The sequence below is a fragment of the Epinephelus moara genome, chromosome 3 (assembly GCF_006386435.1).
Source record: "Epinephelus moara isolate mb chromosome 3, YSFRI_EMoa_1.0, whole genome shotgun sequence".
Lineage (NCBI taxonomy): Eukaryota > Metazoa > Chordata > Actinopteri > Perciformes > Serranidae > Epinephelus > Epinephelus moara.
Genome location: NC_065508.1, coordinates 3,975,839 through 3,982,946, shown reverse-complemented (window position 1 = coordinate 3,982,946; position 7,108 = coordinate 3,975,839). Strand labels below are relative to the sequence as shown.

At 39.7% G+C, this 7,108-nt stretch overlaps 1 long non-coding RNA gene across 1 annotated transcript; it reads left to right on the top strand.

Moving 5' to 3' along the window:
• Window positions 1–13: 13 nt before the first annotated feature.
• LOC126387848 (uncharacterized) lies at window positions 14–4,790 on the top strand. Its single transcript, XR_007569708.1, has 2 exons — window positions 14–3,901; window positions 3,990–4,790. It is a non-coding gene; the product is annotated as an uncharacterized LOC126387848 (long non-coding RNA).
• Window positions 4,791–7,108: the final 2,318 nt, after the last annotated feature.

Sequence of the window (7,108 nt, the reverse complement as noted above, 5' to 3'; positions counted from 1 at the left end):
GAGATATGCCCATTCAAAGTTTGCAATTTCAATCAGTTGCTATAGCGACCCCCTTTGGCCAATTGATGTAATATTGCTTCATTCGCATCCTCCCATGACCCTCTACCACTGTGCCAAATTTCACATGGATTGACCAAGTCAGTGAGGAGAAAAACGTGGAACAGACACACAGACAGAGTTTTCGTCATTATATAGTAAAGATTCCATTACTTGTATCATATCGTAATGCATGTTTTATGCAGTGTTTGTTTTTCCAGTGCCAACCAGAAGGAGTTGCCCGTCTGCCTGATTCCACGTGAACGCAGCATTCGACTAGTTCTTTTTAATGAGCTCTGTGAGTAGCTTGATTGGATGTTCCAGTATTGCTGTTTACCTTGACCTGCAGATGGTGGCTCAGCAGTGTGACATGTCTGTAGTTTTTACAATCAAATGGTATCGAAGCTGTCAGATATTTGTCTGACTTACAATTACAACTACCAGACTAATGCTAATATTAACACACTCAGCTGCTGTTTTACTGTCCAGTACTCTCTTACCTTAAAATATCTGGGACATGATTGAGATTTTCAGAGGTACTGACAAAAAAAAACCCTTTAAGAGAAATTACATTGAGTTACAGAAGCTAGCAGAACAGAAGCTAGCTAGGACACGAGGTTCAGGTCCAGCTGTCACGACATTAAACGTCACAACATCTCGATAGCTGAGTAACGATAAGTGGTACAAGCTGATGGTTCATGTTTCCTTTGTCTTGTTTTTTCTTTATATTGCTCTACAATCCAAGATGCAAGCGTATCACACTGTAATACAGCAGTGAAGTCTATAATAAGAAATTCTAAATGCAAGTTTCAGAGATTCAGAAGCTGCTTTCAGGCAGTCTGAGAAAAATGCGACTTTGATCTGAATTTGACAGCATCTCATCCTTACAGAAACAGGAAGTCATCTATTCCCTCAGGCCGAGCATCACTGGACTGAATTCCTTTTCATCTGCAGCGCAAACATTTCTGCTTATACTTAATGGTGTAAAACAGAATTATGAAGAAAGCCATTTTCAACATAAATTTATGTCTGTAAATGTGGTTTATCCATGTCGATATACAAAACAAGGCCATAGCCACATCTTTGGTGACCCGACACACGTCACACATTCTCAGTATTGCTTTCTGTAAATATTTCATAGGACTGATTTAAATTTGACTATTTACTACCAAAAGATCTTCATGCTAGATCTTCATGTTGGCAAATACAGACAGTATCACTGAACAATTAACTAAAAATAATATTAAATTATTAAAATTTTAAACTTTATTTCTGATGTCTGGTCAAAAATATCCTCAATACAACAATAAAGCTACACAAATTAAAAGTTAAATTCAAAATTCGAACTAATTTTGGGGAAAATATAATAACTGTTTAAGAGATTTTATTTTTCCTCATAAAAAAACCTACAAAAATCAGACCTTAAACATTTTATAAGTTGTCAAAAATGAGCACATCATTCAGCATAATCGTGATGTGTGTCATCTTCATATATTTGTTTTTTAACATTATCATTTTTTGTAAGTTCAAGCATGAGTTCAAATATTTCATTTTGGAGATAAAAACCTTGGTTTGTCAGGACCAGACAAACATGTCGCGCCCTGCTATATCTCATGCCGCGTCTATACATCTCGTGATGTCACCCGATCATATCACCGATGATCCATACACAAACTGGAACACTGAAGAGCGATACTGGATTTTATCTCCCCTAAATGTCACGAGACAGCTGTCCACTGTTTTATCTCACTCTGTTTCCTGATTCACCCAGTTTCCACATTTCGCTGACATTTTCATCATCTTCACGGCGCTATCGTTCTGATGGCACATGAGTAATCACATGTGTGAAATTGGTTTCCAGAGAGTTTTGATGCCTTTCTTTGTCTCTGAGCATAAAAACAGACGATGTGCGAATAAGAACCACTGAAGGAAAAGAGAGACTCTGGTTTAAAATAAAACACACCCTGGAGCTTTTTGTCAGGCGTTAATGAAGCTTTTTATTCCACAGAAAATAGTCTGAACTGTCTGTCTGTATTTTTAAGAATGAAAATTTGAATTCAGGCCTTTTTTGCTTTCCTTCGTAAGTCAGAACCACTGTCATCACCGAGATGCCAACAGCTGTTCCAGAAACCATCATGTGGCTAAAAGTCAAATATTCAACCTCTTAAAACGGACAGATGAGTCTGTTTAAAGCTGCTGTGGAGCAGCACTGGCCACATTCACTCAGCATAAACTTCAATTTCCTTCAGCGTATTTTAATTTGATCGTTTTCAGCCGATCCTCACGCTGAGCCCTGGCAGAGTTCAGTCTGGGTCATGCCTCCTTTCTTGTTTGCAGTGTTATCAGCCGAGTGAACCGGTGCCCACCCCAGATTAAGCCGCGCTCCTCGCTTTCTTCAGCTTATGATGGCGAGGCCAGACTGCAGAGAGCGAGTATTTGATCTGTGTTTCGGAGCGGCTGGAGGCCTGGAGAATGGGCGTCAGCGGGTTGGCTCATTAGCCAATCTTCACTGAGCGGCGGCTAACCTCGAGCTACATGTACACTGCAAAAAGTATTCATCTTTGCGCGTCATTAAAACATTTGTCCTGGGTCAAATTTGCAGATGTTTTTTTAAACAATAATATAATCTGCATCAGAGTGAGACTGCTGAAGTCACATTTAAAAGAAATCCTTTCTGTCCATTTCATTATCATCACAACAACTATCAAAGGATGAAAGTTAGCAGGATTAGCAGCATCCCCATCAATCACACATTCGATGTGCCAACTTAACTCTGTTATCAGGGTTTTGACGAGCTTTTTCACTCTGCAGCTCTCCCTTTGTCATGTCACCAGCGCTGATGGCTAACTGAGGACGCTTTAAAGTCGAGCATCTTTTCCACAGAAAGGCAAAGATTTCGTGATTTTGTGCCGTTTCACAGCAGGTCATTTAAGAAAAGAGCTTCTTCTGCTTCTTCATACAAAGAGCCATCTCTCTTAGAGATGACTTTTCTCTTGGATTATTGGAATAAGAAGCCCATAAAGCCGAGAGCGAGCTATTGACCGGGCTTCTTTCTGTCTCATGCCTCAGCTGAAAGGAGAAAGAAAAGGGGTTTTTCTTATTTTTCTTTTGAAGAACGTTACCTAAAGGGCTGCAGGAGGAGAGGATGAAGTCTGTGTAATGCATTGCAGCTTTACCTGAGCTATGATTATAGACACCGTGGCTTGTTGTTGGATCAGTGAGGCTTCTTTTTGTGCTCTGACAGAGAAGTGATTTTATCTGTGATTAAATATTAAAATCACCTGTGTTGTTTGAAGCTGGGTTAAATATTTCACTCGTCTCTAACGCGACTACAAGTCAGCTGTTTAACGCTGGTGGGTGTGATTGAACCTGATCCACTGTTGCGCAGTTTCTCCACACCGAACAGCAACAGGCTTTCCTTGATTTCCTAGTTTTCGTACATTGCTATCAACAGTGTTGCAGGACTTCTTTTTTGCAGGAGAGCAGCCGCTATCTTGGAGTTTGATCCTTCTCTAAAAGTCTGATTTATTAATTAGAATAATGCAAGTGGTGTGTATTTTAGCTTTTCACCCATTGGATGGAGAGTTGCTCTTGCCTGTTTGTCATTTGAGTTTTAGTGAGCGATTTGATTTGCTGTGCTGGCTGCTGAGATTCATCACAGGACGTTGAGTGCTTTGTATTTGTGAGATATTCATTTCATCTGCAGTGAGTGTTAAATCTTTAAAAAAATATATTTTGTGTTTGAGCTGTTTTTTGAACTCTGTGTGTGTGTGTGTGTGTGTGTGTGTGTGTGTGTGTGTGTGTGTGTGTGTGTGTGTGTGTGTGTGTGTGTGTGCGCCTAGTGGTATTTATACTTCTGAATGAGGTGTTTTTNGTATGTGTGTGTGTGTGTGTGTGTGTGTGTGTGTGTGTGTGTGTGTGTGCGCCTAGTGGTATTTATACTTCTGAATGAGGTGTTTTTACCTGCCAGGTGTACCAGGTGAATGTGCACCAGAGCTGTAAAGACTTTTTGGAGTTAGAAAAGGTAAATCATGCACATCCTGTACTCCATGGTGGCTAAAACAAATGCTAACCAATATATTTGCAGTGTTGTTTGATTCAGGTGTAGTATGTTCCTTTTTTTATTTTCTTTGTTTGGTGTCACAGAAACATGTCAAGTGACCTTTCGAAAATGAATGGTGTCATTTCAGTGGAGAACAAAGAGCAGAAAAAGGACTCTAAACTAACAAATCTGTCACTTCTGATGTCATTCTATCATATTTTCCACATGTACCAACCAAGTGTAAATACAGCGAGCTGTTTGATAGGAGGGGATGTTTTTGTACTCTTCACTCTGTCACTTGACAAACATAAAGGTACCAGTTGTGGATCCTTGACACCGTCACTGGTTACAGATTTTAAAAAGTTTGGAAACAACTCAGTGTTTAGTTCAAATTCTGTAAGTCTGAGATTTGTGAGACTGAGAATTTTATTGTCATTTTTGTGCAGACTTACAAGATGTTCTAGTTTTTCTTTGTTGTTTTGTTCATTTGCTTTTTTTCTGTTTGTGCCGTGATGTACGCAAAGGGGATCCTCACACATTCTATGCAAACAAATGGATATAGAACGCATTGTAATGATGCAATGAATTGTAAACGTTGTAAAAATTGTGAATGAAAGTAAACGCTCTTAAATTTATTATACTTTATGTATACAGTTTGTATTTATGAACTGAGTTGCAATCTAAACTGTATCAATAAACTTATTTTAAAAACATTTCCTCCAGCTGACACAGCGACAAAGTGTTTGCACTTTTCAGTTTTTCCTGTCTCTCACTGAAAACACAAATGCAGTAAACTATGATAATCTTACATTTGCTGTGTTCAGAGAAAAATGTAGATAGATATTCACAGATGACAACTTGTTGGTACTGTTGGCCACTAGAGTAGGGTTTCTGAAATTTGCTGTTGGGCCTGTTTCAGTTTTGGAAATTACTGATTGCCTGGCGTGAGTGTGATCTCACAGAGCCAGATGTGATTTTGTCACTTCTCTGGGAAAATACACACAGGGGCAAAGGTCACATTGTTTTCCTGGAAAGCATTGAAATCAGCTTCTACAAAACTCCACCCATCAACTTTTTATTCCAATTCTGTTGCATTTTCCTGGTTTGAAACATGCAGGTATTAAGAGAGCTGGATGTGGCACCCAGAATCAGTCCTGCTGCCCATTTGTCCCAGTCTCCAACTGTGGTACCAAAACAAAAACAAAACTATTTTCCCATCTTTAACAATATTGACTGGACAACCTCATGCACAAACAAGGTCAATTAATACTCTTTCTGCCATCAATTTAAAAACCACAACAGTCTGATTTTGTAAAAACAATTGAAGAACACATGAAACAGTTTTAAGGATTCATTAATGCTTTGTAGTCACTTTGAGCATCACCATAACGAGGTGTTGCATATTCCAAATTCAGAATTTGGTTCTCCATTTTATTGTTCCTACATCTATTTTAGTCGTTTGTTTCCGAACAACATCTGGGGCCGGTTGCACAAAACACCTTGAGTTAAGATTTTCCTTAAAGTCCTAGTCAAGGTTTCCTCAGAATAAAGCTGGTTGCACAAAACACCCTTCAGTCTTTTCCTTTAGGTTTCACCTAAGGTAACATCAACCCCCCCCCCCATTTTTTTTCTAAGTGCTGTGTGAAATGCAAGCAAGGTAAGAGTAGCTTTAAGTATTTATGGTTTTCTCCTTGTCTTGGTCTGATACTGAAGGAGTCCCCAAACCGTTGCACAAAAGACCCCAGCAACCAAAGCAAGGTAAAAAAAAAAAAAAAAACTTAAGTTACACTCTAAAAATTGCTGGGTTAACTGAATGACCCAATTGCTGGGGCTGTTGATATTGGGTGATTAATTTGGTCTTGGGTGAAATACCTTTGGGTCTTTTTTTGTTTTGGCGCGAATATTGGTCCAAAGCTGGGTGACTACAATGGACTGGATGTGCCATGCACCTGTTAGACACAGTTTGCTGGGATTCCCGCTGCACGGTGCCCGAGCCCTGGGCCAGTCTTCCTGCTGCTGCACAGTCCATCTCGACATTTACAGTTTGCAGACAAGACCAGGGCAAGACAAGACTAGATCCCGTAAGTAATTATCTAACATTTTCAGTCATTAATATGAAAATCAGCCAGCATAAGGTTAATGTTAATTACTAGACTAACGTTAGTCACCAAATTAATCAGAGCGAGCTTAGCGAACGGAGGGGTTGTGGACCATAGCTAGCTAACGTTACATTAATGGTAAGTTTAGTTAGCTAATTTAGCTACTGTAACTAACGGTGACAAGCTTGCTAGCTAGCTAACCTAAAGTTAAGACTACACTAAACTCTCCTCAGAAGGTTACCAAAACATGCCTCCACTAGCTGTAACTTAGCTGACTAGCCTCCTGTTAACAATAGTAGCAAGCTGACATTAGCTAGTGCTAGCTAGCTAGCGTGAACTAGCTAGTTTCTAGCTAGGAGGCATGAACTAGCTAGTTCGCGTTAGCTAGCACTATCTTCTAGCTAACGTTGATGAGTTAACGTTAGTTTGCTAGTCAGCTAGCTGGTGGAGGCATGTTTCGGTAACCCTCTAACCCTCGGGATATGGAAGTGGTTACAGAAAATGAATGAATGCATGAATGATGTATAAAAAAGAAGAAGGACTGTCCTATTCGTAAACAGAGATATCAAAATGTAACAAAAGGTAATCCAAACTAAGAGTCCAAGGCACTCTGGAGTAGTGTAAATGCATGAATGACTGGTTGTTCGTGAATGGAATCTGTTAGTAATTAAGTTTAAGTTTAAGTTTAAGTTTATTTACTTTATTAATCCCGCTGAGGGGAAATTCAATGTTTTCACTCTATTAATCCCGCTGAGGGGAAATTCAATGTTTTCACTCTTGCTTGTCAGTTACACACAGGTCTGAAATACACACACATGCACAAACAGGACCTATACATGCACAAAGTGGAGAGATGTCAGAGTGAGGGGGCTGCCCTTGGTGAGGCGCCTCGAGCGGTTGGGGGGTTCGGTGCCTTGCTCAAGGGCACCTT